This window comes from Callithrix jacchus, chromosome 3 (genome assembly GCF_049354715.1).
Source record: "Callithrix jacchus isolate 240 chromosome 3, calJac240_pri, whole genome shotgun sequence".
NCBI classification, from domain to species: domain Eukaryota; kingdom Metazoa; phylum Chordata; class Mammalia; order Primates; family Cebidae; genus Callithrix; species Callithrix jacchus.
The window spans coordinates 34,720,292-34,738,335 of record NC_133504.1 but is presented as its reverse complement, the minus strand read 5'-3'; the positions used below and the strand labels follow the sequence as shown (position 1 = coordinate 34,738,335).

General features: G+C 38.6%; 1 protein-coding gene across 8 annotated transcripts in view; it reads right to left on the bottom strand.

The window, feature by feature from the left end:
• FSTL5 (follistatin like 5) overlaps positions 1-18,044 on the bottom strand; it is an 848,028-nt gene that overhangs the window by 29,485 nt on the left and 800,499 nt on the right. The window lies entirely within an intron of this gene.

Here is an 18,044-nt window from a genome sequence, read left to right as displayed (position 1 = left end):
TATTGATGGAACATGTATCAAAATAATAAAACTATTTATGACAAACCCACAGCCAATATCATACTGAATGTGGAAAAATTGGAAGCATCCCCTTTGAAAACTGGCACAAGATAAGGGTGCCCTCTTTCACCACTCCTGTTCAACATAGGATTAGAAGTTCTGGCCAGAGCAATCAGGCAAGAAAAAGAAAGAAAGGGTATTCAACTAGAAAAAGAGGAAGTCAAATTGTCCCTGTTTGCAGATGACATGATTGTATATTTACAAGACCCCATCATCTCAGCTCAAAATCTCCTTCAGCTGATAAGCAACTTCAGCAAAGTCTTGGGATACAAAAATCAATGTGCAAAATTCACAAGCATACCTAAACACCAATAAAAGACAAACAGAGAGGGAAATCATGAGTGAACTGCCATTCACAATTGCACAATTCCAAAAAAAAAAAAATATCTAGGAATACAACTAACAGAGGATGTGAAGGACCTCTTCAAGCAGTACTACAAACCACTGCTCAATGAAATAAGAGAAGACACAAATGGATGGAAAAACATTCCATGATTATGGTTAGGAAGAATCAATATCATGAAAATGGTCCTACTGCCCAAAGTAATTTACAGATTCAATGCTATCGCCATGTAGCTACTATTGACCTTCTTCACAGAACTGGAAAAAAACACCTTAAAGTTCATATACAACCAAAAAAGAGCTGCATAGCCAAGATAATACTGAGTGAAATAAAAAAGCAAAGTTGGAGGCATTATGCTACATGACTTCAAACTATACTACAAGTCTACAGTAATCAAGACAGCATAGTATTGAAACCAAAACAAAGCTATAGACCAATGGGACAGAACAGAGGCCTCAGAGGCCATACCAAACATCTACAGCCATCTGAGCTTTGACAAACCTGACCAAAAAAAAGGAATGGGGAAGTGATTCCCTGTTTAATAAATGGTGTTGGGAAGACTGGCTAGCAGTGTGCAGAAAGCAGAAACCAGACCCCTTCCTGACACCATACAGTATAATTAAATCCAGATGGATTAAAGACTTAAGCATAAGACCTAACATGATAAAAACTCTAGAAGAAAATCTAGGCAAAACCATTCAGGCAAGGACTTCATGACTGCAACACCAAAAGCAATGGCAACAAAAGCCAAAATAGACAAATGGAATCTAATTAAACTTAAGAGCTTCTGCACAGCAAAAGAAACAATCATCAGGGTGAAGGGGCAACCAAAAGAATTGCAAATCTACCCATCTGACAAACGGCTAATATCTAGAATCTATAAAAAACTTAAACATCTCTGTTTTGGTACCAGTACCATGCTGTTTTGATTACTGTAGCCTTGTAGTATAGTTTGAAGTCCGGTAGTGTGATGCCTCCTGCTGTGTTCTTTTTGCTTAGAATTGACTTGGCTATGTGGGCTCTCTTTTGGTTCCATATGAAGTTCAAGGTGGTTTTTTCCAGTTCTGTGAAGAAAGTCAATGGTAGCTTGATGGGGATAGCATTGAGTTTGTAAATTACTTTGGGCAGTATGGCCATTTTCACGATATTGATTCTTCCTAACCATGAACATGGAGTGTTTCTCCATCTGTTTGTGTCCTCTCTTATTTCGTTGAGCAGTGGTCTGTAGTTTTCCTTGAAGAGGTCCCTTACGTCCCTTGCAAGTTGTATTCGTAGGTATTTTATTCTCTTTGTAGCAATTGTGAATGGCAGTTCTTTCTTGATTTGGCTCTCTTTCAGTCTGTTATTGGTATATAGGAACGCTTGTGATTTTTGCACATTGATTTTATATCCTGAGACTTTGCAGAAGTTGCTTATCAGTTTCAGGAGTTTCTGGGCTGAGACAATGGGGTCTTCTAGATATACTATCATGTCGTGGGGAGGGATAGCATGGAGAGAAATGCCCAATGTGGGTGAAGGGGAGGAAGGCAGCAAAACACACTGCCACGTGTGTACCTATACAACTATCTTGCATGTTCTGCACATGTACCCCAAAACCTAATATGCAATTAAAAAAAAAAAACTTTAACAAATTTACAATAAAAAAAATGAACTCAGTCGAAAGTAGGCAAAGTATATGAACAGACAATTCTCAAAAGAAGGCATTTATGCATCCAATCAACATATGAAAAAATGCTCATCATCACAGGTCATTAGAGAAATGCAAATCAAAACCACATTAAGATACTAAGATACAATGTAAGATACAATGTAACCACACTAAGATACAAAAACACATTAGATACTAAGATCTAATGCCAGTTAGAATGGTGATTATTTAAAAAATCAGGAGACAACAGATGCTGGAGAGGATGTGGAGAAATAGGAATGCTTTTACACTGTTGGCGTGATGGTAAATTAGTTCAACCATTGTGGAAGACAATGTGGTGATTCCTCAAGGATCTAGAAATAGAAATACCATTTGACCCAGCAATCCCATTAATGAGTATATACCCAAAGGATTATAAATCATTCTATTATAAAGACACATGCAGACATATGTTCATTGAGGCACTGTTTAAAATAGCAAAGACTTGGAACCAACCCAAATGCCCATCAATGATAGAGACTGAATTAAAAAAAAACGTGGCACATATACAGCATAGAATACTATGCAGCAATAAAAAAGAATGAGTTCATGTCCTTTGAAGGGACATGAATGAAGCTGAAAACAATAATTCTCAGCAAACTGACACAAGAACAGAAAAACAGACACCACACATTCTCACTCATAAGTGGTGTTGAACAATGAGAACACATGGACACAAAGAGGGGAACATCACACCCCAGACCTGCTGGGGAGTCGGGGAGCAAGGGGAGGGATAGCAGGGGGTGGAGGCATTGGGGAGGGATAACATTAGGAGAAATACCTAATATAGGTGACCGAGGTGATGGATGCAGCAAGCCACCATGGCATTTGTATAGCTATGTAACAATCCTGCACGATCTGTGCAAGTACCCCAGAACTTAAAGTATATTTAAAAAAAATAAATAAATAAATCATTATACCAAGAAAGACATGCACTTATATGTTTATCACTGTGCTTTTTATAGTACAAAGACAAGAAAACTACCCAGGTGTTCATCAATTATAGATTGGATAAAGAAAATATGGTACATAGATACTATGGATACCATGCAGCCATAAAATGCAATGAAATCAAGTTCTTTGCAGCAGCATAGGTGTAGCTGAAGGCCATAATCCAAAGCAAATTAATGTAGAAACAGATAACCAAATACTGCATGTTCTCCCCTATAAATGGTAACTAAGCATTTCACATGGAAATAAATACAGGAGCAATAGGCACTGAAGAACACTAGAGGGTGGAGGGCAAAGAAAATGGGGTAGGAAAACTACCAATTGGGTATCATGCTAACTACGGTGAAAGGATCCCATTCTCCAAACATCTGTATCACCCAATATTCCCATGTAAAATACCTGCTGCAGATATACCCCTTGTATCTAAAATAAAATGTTGAAATAAAAACAAATAAAATGCTTAATTTAGTGTCAGGAAAATTTCACTTCAATAAAAAAATATTAAAATAAATAATTTAATTGTAAATATTAATTGATGATTAAGCTGAAACTAATTCATATCGAAGACAAGTAGAAATCAATGTTCAATTCTAACTCAAAATAACACTGATGACATAGAATCCTGTCTCTGCCTTGTGGAATATTTGAATAGTAGTTTTATCACATCTGCACTTAATTTTAATTACCCTTCAATCTACCATTAATTTTAATTAATAGATTATATAACCATCCACAGAAGACCATAGTAGTCATTTAGAAGCAGAAATAAAATGAGACAAAATATTATACATACAATTTAGATTATTTACCTGAAATAAAAACATTAAAATGTGTGCCTTTAGAGAACTTCTGAGTCTACCAGCATCAGAGCGTCAGGGCTCTAGAATCATTGGTGGAATTTTAGCATACAGTTCAAAGAGGCTGTTTATTTATCATCAGAACATCAGTCAGGTGTCATGAATCATTTTATCCTTAACAATTTACATAGGAAAATCAGTGTAGGTCCAAACTAGATGAATGTCTGATATTTATCATTTAAACCCATTAAAAAGGTTAAAAAATTACAGGTAGAGAAGCCACAAAAGCAAGAAAAGATTCAGAAAAACATAAAAGATAAGAATAACACCAACAAACCAGCAATCCCAAAAGCAAACTAACTGATGGTTCATTTCCTTCTGCATTTGTAAAAAAAAAAAAAAAAAAAAAAAAATAGGATTTACTATTTTCTTTTTTTAAAAATAATAATATGAATTCTAATGTCAAAAGAAAATATTCTGATTCAGGTTTCTAATGATTCTTTGGTGAAAATACATGTTCTGGAGTTAGATCTGACTTTGAGTACTGGTCTCATATATCTTAGTTTATGACACATTGAATAAGCAACTTTAAACTTTAGTGTTTTTCTTTGTTTCTTTCTTAATAATGTTTCTTTGATTACTTTCTAATAATACATAACCAGTGAAAATTAGTAAAAAATATAGTTGAAATCTGATATATTGGAGGTGCCTAGTAAGTTATAGCTATTATCATTAAGAATAATTTTATGGGGGGTGGAGCAGCTCTAAGTGCAGTTCTCATCAAGAACAGAGCAGAGGGTGAGTGCTCACTGCATTTCCAAACAAGTTTTCACTCCTCACAGACCAGGAGATTACAGGGCAGAAAAGCACCACAAGTTTTCAGAATGGCAGTTTCAGCCAGTGCCAGGTCTGTGCACAGAAACTCACACAAGTCTGGGCGGCCCTTTTAACTGGTGCCTGGAATGCCTGGAAGACAGAGCTGCCCATTCAACTGAAAGGGAGGGGGCTGAGACAGGGAGCCAGGCAATCTGGCTCAGTGGGTATCACCCCCACAAAATAAGTAATCTGAAATGCTCTGGATTGAGAGTTTCACAGCAAGTGCAGCTGGACCCAGGATGGTTAAGTTCAGTGGGGGGAAGGGCATCCACCGCTACTGAGGCAGTTCACACAGCAGCTGGGCAAAGCCTGTGGCAGCTCAGTAATGCCTCTGCTGGCAGACTGCAACTAGACTACTCCTTGCAGTGCAGAGCATCTATGAAAAAAGGCAGCAGCATGACAGTAACTTACAAATAAAGCTGACCTTCCTAGGACAGAGCACCTGGGAAAAGAGGTGGTTATGAGTTCAGCTGCAGCAGACTTAAAGGTACCTGCCCAGAATCTCTGCATTCAACAACAGAGCTCCCAGCACAGCACTTGAGCTCCTACAAGGGACAGACTGTCTCCTCAAGCAGCTGCTTGACCCCCATTTAACCCAAAGAGACACCTCACAAAGGAGAGCTCAAGCCAACATCAGTGGGTACCCTTCTGGGAAGAGGGTAGCAGAGGAAGAAACTGGTGGCAACCCTTGCTGTTCTGTAGCCCCCGCAGGTGATCCCCAGGCAAGCAGGGTCTGGAATGGTTGTCCAGCAGTCCTGCAGCAGAGGAGCCATGACTGTTAGAAGAAAAAGTAAGAAGCAGAAAGAAATAAATTCAACATCAACAAAAAGGATGTCCACTCAGAGACCCCATCCAAAAGTCACCAACTGTGAAGGCCACAGGCAGATAAAGTCACTAAGATGGGAAGAAACCAGTGCAAAACAATGAAAACACCAAAACCCAGAATGCTTCTAGTCCTCCAAAGAATCACAACTCCTCACCAGCTAGGGTTCAAGGATGGATGGAGAATGAATCTGATGAATTGACAGAAACAGGCTTCAGAAGGTGGGTAATTACAGACTTCTCAGAGCTAAAAGAACATGTGCTAACCCAATGCAAAGAAACTAAGAACCTACAAAAAAGGTTAGATGAGATGCTAACTAGAATAAACAGCTTAGAGAAGAATATAAACAAGCAGATGGAGCTGAAAAACACAGCACGAAAACTTCACAAAACATATGCAAGTTTCAATAACTGAATCAACCAAGTAGAAGAAAGGATATTAGAGATTTAAGATCAACTCAATGAAATTAAATGAGAAGGCAGAAATAGAGAAAAAAGAGTGAAAAGAAATGAACAAAGCCTCCAAAAAATATGGGGTTATGTGAAAAGACCTAATCTACCTTTGACAGATGTACCTGAGTATTATGGAAAGAATGAATCCAAGCTGAAAAACACTCTTCAGGATATTATCCAGGAGAACTTCCCCAATCTAGCAAGGCAGGCCAACATTCAAGTCCAGGAAATAGAATACAACAAAGGTATTCCCCAAGAAGAGCAACCTCAAGGCACATAATCATCAGATTCACCAGGGTTGAAATGAAGGAAAAATGCTAAGAGAAGCCAAAAAGAAAAGTCAGATTACCCACAACAGGAAACCCATCAGACTCACAGTGGATCTCTCAGCAGAAACCCTACAAGTCAGAAGAGAGTTGGGGGCCAATATTCATTCAACATCCTTAAAGAAAATAACTTTCAAGTAGAATTTTACATCCAGCTAAACTAAGCTTCATAAGTGAAGGAGAAAGAAAATCCTTATGGAAAAGCAATAGCTGAGAGATTTCATCACACCAGGCCTGCCTCACAGGAGCTCCTGAAAGGAGCACTAAACAAGGAAAGGAACAACCAGTACCAGACACTCCAAAACGTACCAAATGGTAAAGATCATAGAAACAATGAAGAAAATGTGTCAACTAATGGGCAGAACATCCATCTAGCATCAAAATGGCAGGATCAATTTCACACATAGCAATACTAACCTTAAATGTAAATGGGCTAAATACCCCAATCAAAAGACACAGACTGGCAAATTGGATAAAAATCAAAACCCATTGCTGTGCTGTATTCAGTTATTCCATCTCTTATGGAAGGACACACATAGGCTCAAAATAAAGGAATGGAGGAAGATTTACCAAGCAAATGGAGAGCCAAAAAAAGCAGAAGTTGCAATCCTAGTCTCTGATTGGTTGGTTAAAATAGACTTTAAACCAATAAAGATCAAAAAAGACAAAGAAGGGCATTACATAATGGTAAAAGGATCAATGAATCAAGAACTAACAAGCCTAAATATATGCCCACCCAATAGAGGAGCACCCAAGTACATAAAGTAAATTCTTAACGACCTACAAAGAGACTTAGACTCCCACACAATAATAGTGGGAGACTTAAACACTCTACTGTCAATATTAGGCAGATCAACCAGACAGAAAATTAACAAGGATATTCAGGACTTTAACTCAGATCTGGACCAAGCAGATCTAATAGATATCTACAGAAATCTTCACCCAAAAGCCACAGAATATACATGCTTCTCAGCATCACATGGCACCTACTCTAAAATTGACCACATAGTTGGAAGTAAATCACTCCTCAGCAAATGCAAAAGAACAGAAATCATTAGAAACAGTCTCTCAGACCACAGGGCAATCAAATTAGAACTCAAAATTAAGAAACTAAGTCAGAACCAAACAACTTCATGGAAACTGAACAACTGGCTCCTGAATGTTGACTGGACAAACAATGAAATCAAGGCAGAAATAAATATGTGCTTTGAAACCAATGAGAATGAAGACACAACATACTGGAATCTCTGGGACACATTTAAAGCAGTGTCTAGAGGGAAATTTATAGCAATAGATGCCCACCAGAGAAGCAAGGAAAAATCTAAAATCAACACTCTATTATCAAAATTGAAAGAGTTAGAAGAGTAATCAAGTAAACTCAAAAAGCTAGCAGAATAACTAAGTTCAGAGCAGAACTGAAGAAGATAGAGACACAAAATATCCTTCAAAAAATCAATAAATCCAGGAGCTGGTTTTTTGAAAAGATCCACAAGATAGACCACTAGCCAGATTAATAAAAAAGAAAATGGAGAATAATCAAATAGATGCAATGAAAAATGATAAAGGGGATATCACTGCTGACTCCACAGAAATACAAACTACAATCAGAGATTACAACAAACAATGCTATGCACATAAACCAATAAACCTGGAAGAAATGGTTAAATTCCTGGACACTTGCACACTCCCAAGCCTAAACCATGAAGAAGTTGAAAACTTGAATAGACCAATAATAAGGGCTGAAGTTGAGGTAGCAACTAATAGCCTACAAACCAAAAAAAGTCCAACTCCAACAGGTTCCCAGCTGAATACCACCAGACATACAAAGTGGAGCTGGTACCATTCCTTCAGAAACTATTCCAAACAATACAAAAACATGGAATTCTTCCCAAATCATTTTTATTTAATTTTTCTTTATTTTGCAGAAGTGGCTTCCTACAGCTCTGCCACTGAGGACTTTGAATATAGTTTTCTTTTTTTTTTTTTTCTTTATTGCATTTTAGGTTTTGGGGTACATGTGAAGAACATGCAAGATAGTTGCATAGGTTCACATGTGGCAGTGTGATTTGCTGCCTTCCTCCCCTTCACCTATATCTGGCATTTCTCCCCCTGCTATCTCTCTCCAACTCCCCGCACCCTCCCCGTCCCTTCCCTATTCCCTCGAACAGGCCCTAGTGTGTAGTGCTCCCCTCCCTGTGTCCATGTGTTCTCATTGTTTAACACCCGCCTATGAGTGAGAACATGCAGTATTTAATTTTCTGTTCTTGTGTCAGTTTGCTGAGAATGATGGTCTCCAGGTTCATCCATGTCCCTACAAAGGACACAAACTCATTGTTTTTGATTGCTGCATAATATTCCATGGTGTATGCATGCCACATTTTCCCTGTCCAGTCTATCATTGATGGGCATTTGGGTTGTTTCCAATTCTTTGTTATTGTAAACAGTGCTGCAATGAACGTTCGTGTGCATGTGTCCTTATAGTAGAATGATTTATAGTCCTTTGGATATATACCTAGTAATGGGATTGATGGGTCGAATGAAATTTCTATTTCTAGGTCCTTGCAGAATCACTACAGTCTTCCACAATTGTTCACTAATTTACACTCCTACCAGCAGTGTAAAAGTGTTCTGATTTCTCCACATCCTCTCCAGCATCTGTTGTCTCCCGATTTTTTAATGATCGCCATTCTAACTGGTATGAGATGTTATCTCAATGTAGTTTTGATTTGCATCTCTCTAATGACCAGAGATGATGAGCATTTTTTTCACATGTTTGTTGGCCTCATGTCTGTCTTCTTTTGTAAAGTGTCTGTTCATAACCCTTGCCCAGTTTTGAATGGGCTTGTTTGTTTTTTTCTTGTAAATCTGTTTTAGTTCCTTGTAGATTCTGGATATTAGCCCTTTGTCAGATGGGTAGACTGCAAAAATTTTTTCCCATTCTGTTGGTTTCCAATTCACTCTAATGACTGTTTATTTTGCCATGCAGAAGCTGTATAGTTTGATTAGGTCCCATTTGTCTATTTTGGCTTTTGTTGCCAATGCTTTTGGTGTTTTGGTCATGAAGTCCTTGTCTACTCCTATGTCCTGAATGGTTTTGCCTAGGTTTTCTTCTAGGTTTTTATGGTTTTAGACATTATGTTTAAGTCTTTAATCCATCTGGAGTTAATTTTAGTTTAAGATGTCATGAAAGCATCCAGTTTCTGCTTTCTGCACATGGCTAACCAGTTTTCCCAACACCATTTATTAAACAGGGAATCCTTTCCCCATTGCTTGTTTTTGTCAGTTTTATCAAAGATCGTATCATTGTAGATATGTTGTGTTGCCTTTGATGTCTCTGTTCTGTTCCATTGGTCTATATCTCTGTTTTGGTACCAGTACCATGCTGTTTTGATTACTGTAGCCTTATAGTATAGTTTGAAGCCTGGTAGTGTGATGCCTCCTGCTGTGTTCTTTTGCTTAGAATTGATTTGAATATGTGGGCTCTCTTTTAGTTTTATATGAAGTTTAAAGTGGTTTTTTTTTTCAGTTCTGTGAAGAAGTCATTGGTAGCTTCATGGGGATAGCATTGAATCTGTAAATTACTTTGGGCAGTATGGCTATTTTCACGATATTGATTCTTCCTAACCATGAACATGGAATATTTCTCCATATGTTTGTGTCGTCTCTTATTTTGTTGAGCAGTGGTTTGTAGTTCTCCTTGAAGAGGTCCTTTATGTTCCTTGTTAGTTGTATTCCTAGGTATTTTATTCTCTTTGTAGCAATTGTGAATGGCAGTTTGTTCTTGATTTGGCTCTCTTTAAGTCTATTATTGGTGTATAGGAATGCTTGTGAGTTTTTCACATTGATTTTGTATTCTGAGACTTTGCTGAAGTTGCTCATCAGTTTCAAAATATTTTGGGCTGAGACAATGGGTCTTCTAGATATGCTAACATGTAGTCCACAAATAGAGACAATTTGTCTTCCTCCTTTGCTATTTGAATACCCTTTATTTCTTTTTATTGCCTCATTCCTCTGGCTAGAACTTCCAGTACTATATTGAATAGGAGTGGTGAGAGAGGGCATCCTTGTCTAGTGCCAGATTTCAAAGGAAATGCTTCCAGTTTTTGCCCATTCAGTATGATAGAGGCTGTTGGTTTGTTGTAAACAGCACTTATTATTTTGAGGTATGTTCCATCAATACCTAGTTTATTGAGGATTTTTAGCATAAAGGGCTGTTGAATTTTGTCACAGGCCTTCTCTGTGTCAATTGAGATAATCATGTGGTTTTTTGTCTTTGGTTCTGTTTATGTGGTGGATTACATTTATAGACTTGCATATGTTGAACCAGCCTTGCATCCCCAGGATGAATCCTACTTGATCAAGATGGATAAGCGTTTTGATGTGCTGTTGCAATCGGCTTGCCAGCATTTAATTGAAGATTTTTGCATCTATGCTCATCATGGATATTGGCCTGATGTTTTCTTTTCTTGTTGAGTCTCTGCCGGGTTTTGGGATTAGGATGATGTTGGTCTCATAAAATGATTTTGGAAGGATTCCCTCTTTTTGGATTACTTGGAATAGTTTCAGAAGGAATGGTAACAGTTCCTCTTTGTGTGCCTGGTAGAATTTGGCTGTGAACCCATCTGGAACTGGGCTTTTTTTGTGTGGTAGGCTCTTAATTGCTGCCTCAACTTTAGATCTTGTTATTGGTCTATTCATGGTTTTGACTTCTTCCTGCTTTAGGCTTGGGAGGATGCAAGTGTCCAGGAATTTATCCATTTCTTTTAGGTTTACTAGTTTATGTGCATAGAGTTGTTTGTAATAGTCTCTCATGATGGTTTGAATTTCTGTGGAATCTGTGGTGATTTCCCCTTTATCATTTTTTATTGCATCTATTTGGTTATTCTTTCTTTTCTTTTTTCCAAATCTAGCTAGTGGTCTGTTTATTCTGTTGATCTTTTCAAAAAACCAGCTCCTAGATTTATTGATTTTTTGAAGGCTTTTTTTTGTGTGTGTCTCTATCTCCTTCAGTTCTGCTCTGATCTTAGTTATTTCTTGTCTTCTACTAGGTTTTGAGTTTTTTTAATCTTGCTCCTCTAGCTCTTTTAATTTTGATGATAGGGTGTCAATTTTTCATCTCTCCTTTCTTCTCATGTGGGCACTTATTGCTATATATTTTCCTCTAGAGACTGCTTTAAAGGATGTCCCAGAGATTCTAGTATGTTGTGACTTTGTTCTTGTTAGTTTCAAAGAACTTCTTTATTTCTGCCTTTATTTCATTGTTTATTCAGTCAACATTCAAGAGCCAGCAGTTTCCATGAAGCTGTGGGGTTCTGAGTTAGTTTCTGAATACTGAGTTCTAACTTGATTGCACTGTGGTCTGAGAGACCGTTTTTTATGATTTCTGTTTTTTGCATTTGCTGAGGAGTGATTTACTTCCAATTATGTGGTCAATTTTAGAGTAGGTGTGATGTGGTGCTGAGAAGAATGTATATTCTGTTGATTTGGGGTGGAAAGTTCTGTAAATGTCTATCAGTTTTGCTTGTTCCAGGTCTGAGTTCAAGTCCTGGATATCCTTATTAATTTTCTGTCTTGTTGATCTAATACTGAGAGTGGAGTGTTAAAGTCTCCCACTATTATTGTGTGGGAGTCTAAGTCTCTTTGTAAGTCATTAAGAACTTGCCTTATGTATCTGGGTGCTCCCGTATTGGATCCATGTATATTTAGAATCATTAGCTCTTCTTGTTGTATTGATCCTTTTACCATTATGTAATGTCCTTCTTTGTCTCTTTTGAGCTTTGTTGCTTTAAAGTCTATATTATCAGAGACCAGAATTGCAACTCCTGCTTTTTTTTTGCTCTTCATTTGCTTGGTAAATCTTCCTCCATCCCTTTATTTTGAGCCTTTGTGTATCCTTGTATGTGAGATGGGTTTCCTGGATACAGCACACCGATGGGTTTGGCTTTTTATCCAATTTGCCAGTCTGTGTCTTTCGATTGGTGCATTTAGCCCATTTACATTTAGGGTTAATATTGTTATGTGTGAATTTGATGCTGCCATTTTGATACTAGCTGGCTGTTTTGACCATTAGTTGATGCAGAATCTTCATTTTGTTGATGCTCTTTACTATTTGGTATGTTTTTGGAGTGGCTGGTACTGGTTGTACCTTTCAATGTGTAGTGCTTCTTTCAGGAGCTCTTGTAAAGCAGGCCTGGTGATGACAAAATCTCTGAGTACTTGCTTGTTCACAAAGGATTTTATTTTTCCTTCACTTATGAAGCTCAGCTTGGCTGGGTATGAAATTCTGGGTTGAAAGTTCTTTTCTTTAAGGATGTTGAATATTGGCCCCCACTCTCTTCTGTCTTGTAGGGTTTCTTCCAGGAGATCTGCTGTGAGTCTGATGGGCTTCCCTTTGTGGGTAACCAGACCTTTCTCTTTGGCTGCCCTTAGTATTTTCTCCTTCATTTCAACCCTGGTGAATCTGTCGATTATGTGCCTTGTGGTTGCTCTTCTTGAGAAATACCTTTGTGGGGTTCTCTGTATTTCCTGGACTTGAATATTGGCCTGCTTTGCTCGGTTAGGGAAGTTTTCCTGGATAATATCCTGAAGAGTATTTTCCAGCTTGGATTTATTCTCTTCATCAAATTCAGGTACACCTATCAAATGTAGTTTAGGTCTTTTCGCATAGTCCTCTATTTCTTGAATACTTTTTTCATTTCTTTTTGTGCTTTTTACTCTAATCTTGCCTTCTCATTTTATTTCATTGAGTTAATCTTCGACCTCTGATATCCTTTCTTCTGCTTGGTCAATTCAGCTGTTGAAACTGGTGCATGCTTCACAAAGTTCTCGTGTTGTGTTTTTCATCTCCCTCAATTCACTTACATTCCTCTCTAAGTTGTCCATTCTTGTTATCATTTCTTCAAATCTTTTTTTAAGTTTCTTAGTTTCTTTGCATTGAGTTAGATCATGTTCTTTTTGGCTCACAGAGGTTTCTCATTGCCCAACTTCTGAAGTCTGATTCTGTCATTTCATCACACTCATTCTCCATCCAGCCTTGTTCCCTTGCTGGTGAGAAGTTGTGATCCCTTGTAGGAGGAGAGTTGTTCTGGTTACAGGTGTTTTCCTCCTTTTTGTGCTGGTTTCTTCCCATCTTTGTGGATTTATCCATCTTTTGTTTGTGTAGTTGCTGATTTTCAGATTGGTTCTCTGAGTGGACAGCCAGGTTGTTGATGATAAAGTTATTTCTGTTTCTTAATTTTCCTTCTAACAGTCTGGCCCTTCTGCTGTAGGACTGCTGAGGTCCACTCCAGGCCCTTCTTGCCTGGGGACCATCTGCACCAGCTACAGAACAGTAAGGGTTGCTACCAGTTTCTTCTTCTGCTATCTTCGTCCCAGAATGGTGCCTGCCAAATGTCTAATCAGTCCTTTGTGAGGTAACTCTTTGGATATATGGGGGTCAGGGGGCTACTTGAGGAGACAGCCTGTCCTTTATAGGAACTCAAGTGCTGATCTGTGAGCTCCATTGTTCATTCAGAGCTGCTAGGCAGGTACATTTAAGTCTGCTGCCGCAAATCTCATAAACCCCTTTTCTTTTCTATGGTGCTCTGTCACAGGGAGTTAGGGCTTTATTTATGAGTTTCTGTTGTGCTGCTGCCTTTTTTTTCCAGGGCTGCCATGCCCAGCAAGGAGGCAGCCTGGTCACTGTCTGCCTGCAGAGGCTTTGCTGAGCTGCTATGGGCTCCACCCTGCTGCCATGTGAATTTCCCTGCAGTCCTGTATATATGGGTGTGGTTAGAACTGCCTTGCAATGGTGGCCCGCCTCTGTAATGGAGGACTCTCTCTGTTATGGCAGGTTGCCTCAGCGACAACAGGTTGCCTCAGCAACTGCAGGCTGCCTCAGCAATGGAAGACTACCTCCATAGGGGTGGAGTGCCTCAGTAATGCCAGATGCCCCTACCCCACAGAGCTGCACCATCCTGGGTTTAGCTTGCCATGAAAGTCTCAACCTTGAGCATTTCCAATTGCTGCTTTTTTTTTCTTTGTGGGGGTGGGACCCACCGAGCCTGATCACCTGGCTCCATGACTCAGAGCCTTTTTATTTTTTTTAAGTTTTATGGTTGACTCTCTCCTAAGTGTTCCAGTTGCCTGCTGAAAAGGTGCTGGGATCTATGTGATTTCCCATGTGGTGACCCACTGAGCAGGCTGAAACAGCAGCACTGAGATTCGTGGTGCTTTTTTGCCTGGGAATCTCCTGACCTGGCTCCCTATTTGAGTCCCCTGTTTAATTAGATGAATGGGCAAATCTGCCTTCTTGGAGCTACAATTGCCAGCTTAAAAGGTCAACCAGACCAGTGAGTTTTGTACAGAGAACTGTCACACCGGGGCACCAGCAAACCAGCTGTGCCAGCCAAAACAGCCACACTGGTGACACTTGGGGCTCCTCTGCCTGGGAATCTCCTGGTCTGTCGGCAATAAAAATTTATCTGAAAATGGGGCATCCACTCACCCTCTGCACTTTCACTGCGAGCTGCAATCCTGAGCTGTTCCCAAATGGCCATCTTGCTTCACCTCCCCCAAATCATTTTTTGAGACCAACGTCATCATGATACCTAAACCAGGCAGAGACTCAACAAAAAGAGAATGTCAGGCCAATATCCATGATTAACACAGACGGAAAAATCTTAATAAAATGCTAGCAAACTGATTGCAACAGCACATCAAAAAGCTTATCCATCGCAATCAAGTAGGCTTCATTCCAGGAATGCAAGGCTGGTTCAACATATTGCAAGTCTATAAACGTAATCCACCACATAAACAGAACCAAAGACAAAAACCACATGATTATCTCAATAGATGCAGAGAAGGCCTTTGACAAAATTCAACAGCCCTTTATTCAAAAAACTCAATAAACTAGATATCAAAGGAACATATCTCAAAATAATAAAAGCTATTTACAACAAACCTACAGCCAATATCATACTGAATGGGCAAAAACTGGAGATGTTCCCTTTGAAATCTGGAACTAGACAAGGATGCCCTCACTCACCACTCCTATTCAACATAGTATTGGATGTTTTAGTTAGAGCAATCAGGGAAGAAAAAGAAATAAAGAGTATTCAGTTAAGAAAAGAGGAAGTCAAATTGTCTCTACTTGCAGATGACATGATTATATGTTTAGAAGACCCTATCATCTCACCCCAAAATCTCCTTAAACTGATAAGCAATTTCAGCAAAGTCTCAGGATACAAAATCAACAAGCATTTCTACATACCAGTAACAGACTAACAGAGAGCCAATTCATGAGCAAAAACTCCCAATTGCAATTGCTACAAAAATAATAAAATACCTTGGAATACAACTAACAAAGGATGGAAAAAACTTCTTCAAGAGAACTACAAACCACTGCTCAACAAAATAAGAGAGGGCACAAACAGATGGAGAAACATTTCATGCTCATGGTTAGGAAGAATCAATATCATAAAAATGGCCATACTACACAAAGTAATTTATAGATTCAATGCAATCCTTATCAAGCTACCAGTTCTTTACAGAACTGTAAAAAACCACCTTCAACTTCTTATGGAACCAAAAGAGACCCCACATAGCCAAGGCAATCCTAAGCAAAAAGAACAAAGCCAGATACATCATGCTACCTGATTTCAAACTATACTACAAAGCTCCAGTAATCAAAAAGCATTGTACCGGTACCAAAACAGAGACATAGACCAATGGAACAGAACGGAGGCCTTGGAGGCAACACCACACATCCACAACCATCTGATCTTTGAAAAACCTGACCAAAACAAGCAACAAAGAAAAGATTTCCTGTTTAATAAATGGTGTTGGGAAGACTGGCTAGCATTGTGCAGAAAGCAGAAACCAGACCCCTTCCTGACACTTTACAGTAAAATTAACTCCAGGTGGTTTAAAGACTTAAACATAAGACCTAACACCATAAAAACCCTAGGAGAAAATCTAGGCAAGACCAATCAGGACATAGGCATAGTAAAGGACTTCATGATTAAACCATCAAAAGCATTGGCCACAAAAGCCAAAATAGACAAAGAGGACCTAACTAAACTCCAGAGCTTCTGCACAGCAAAAGAAACAATCATTAGAGTGAAACAGCAACCAACAGAATGGGAAAAATTATTTTGCAATCTACCCATCTGACAAAGGGCTAATATCCAGAATCTACAAAAACTAAAACAGATTTACAAGAAAAAAACAAACCCATCCAAAATTCAGAGAAGGATATGGACCGACATTTTTCAAAAGAAGACATATATGAGGCTAAGGAACATATTAAAAAATGCTCATCATCACTGGTCATTAGAGAAATGCAAATCAAAACCACATTGAGATACCACCTCATGCCAGGTAGAATGGCTATCATTACAAGATCTGGAGACAACAGATGCTGGAGAGGATGGGGAGAAATAGGATCACTTTTACACTGTTGGCAGGAGTATAAACTGGTTCAACCATTGTGGAAGACAGTGTGGCACTTCCTCAAGGACCTAGAAATAGAAATGCCATTTGACCCAGCAATCCCATTACTGGGTATATACCCAAAGAATTATAAATCATTCTATTATAAAGACATATGCACATGTATGTTCATAGCAGCACTATTTACAATAGCAGAACTGGAACCAACCCAAATGTTCATTGACAATAGACTGGACAATGAAAGTGTGGCACATATACACCATGGAACACTAGGCAGCCATGAAAAACAATGAGTTTGCGTCGTTTGTAGGGACATGGATGAATCTGGAAACCATCATTCTCAGCAAACTGACACAAAGAAAATCAAACACCTCATGTTCTCACTCATAGGCGGGTGTTGAACAATGAGAACACAGAGAAACAGGGAGGGGAGCATCGCACACTGGGATCTGCTGCAGGGGGGCCAAGGGAGGGACAGCAGTGGGGTGGGGAGGTCGGGGAGGGATAATATAGGGAGAAATGCCAGATGTAGGTGACGGGGGGGATGGCGGCAGCAAACCACATTGCCATATTTGTACCTATGCAACAATCCTGCATGATCTGCAGGTGTACCCCAGAGCCTAAATACAATTAAAATAATAATAATAATAATAATAAAACAAAAGAATAACTGTATAGTGTCAAGAAAATACATTAAAATTATAAAAATGCAAATAACACTCACCAAAAATTTCTATCATTTCACTGAGAAAGTAAGACACATAAATATACGTAAGAGTTACATGTTTCCCCCTTGGGCCAGTATTTTTTGTCTCTTCCCTTTTTTTTTTTTTTGAGGTGGAGCTTCCCTCTGTTGCCCAGGCTGGAGTGCAATGGTACAATCTCAGCTCAATGCAACCTCCACCTCCTGGGTTCAAGCGATACTCTTGCCTCAAACTCTTTTGAGGTTCGCTTAGCTACTTTGGTTGAAAAGAATTTCTCATCTTTTACCTACTCAAAAAGAAACATGTTGTATTATAGGAGATATACGTGTGTGTGTGTGTGTATATATATATATATATATAACATGTGTATATATGTATATATACATACATATATATAATATGTGATATATGTATATATACATGCATACATATAGCATATCATATATATATATATATATATATATATATATATATATATATAATTTCAAAGCACAAGAGCTGCTATTTGACATTGCTCTTTAATTTATGTCTACCGTGGGTAAGTGCATGATGATAGCCTGTGCAGATTGCTTCTTTATTCATAACACTCAGATT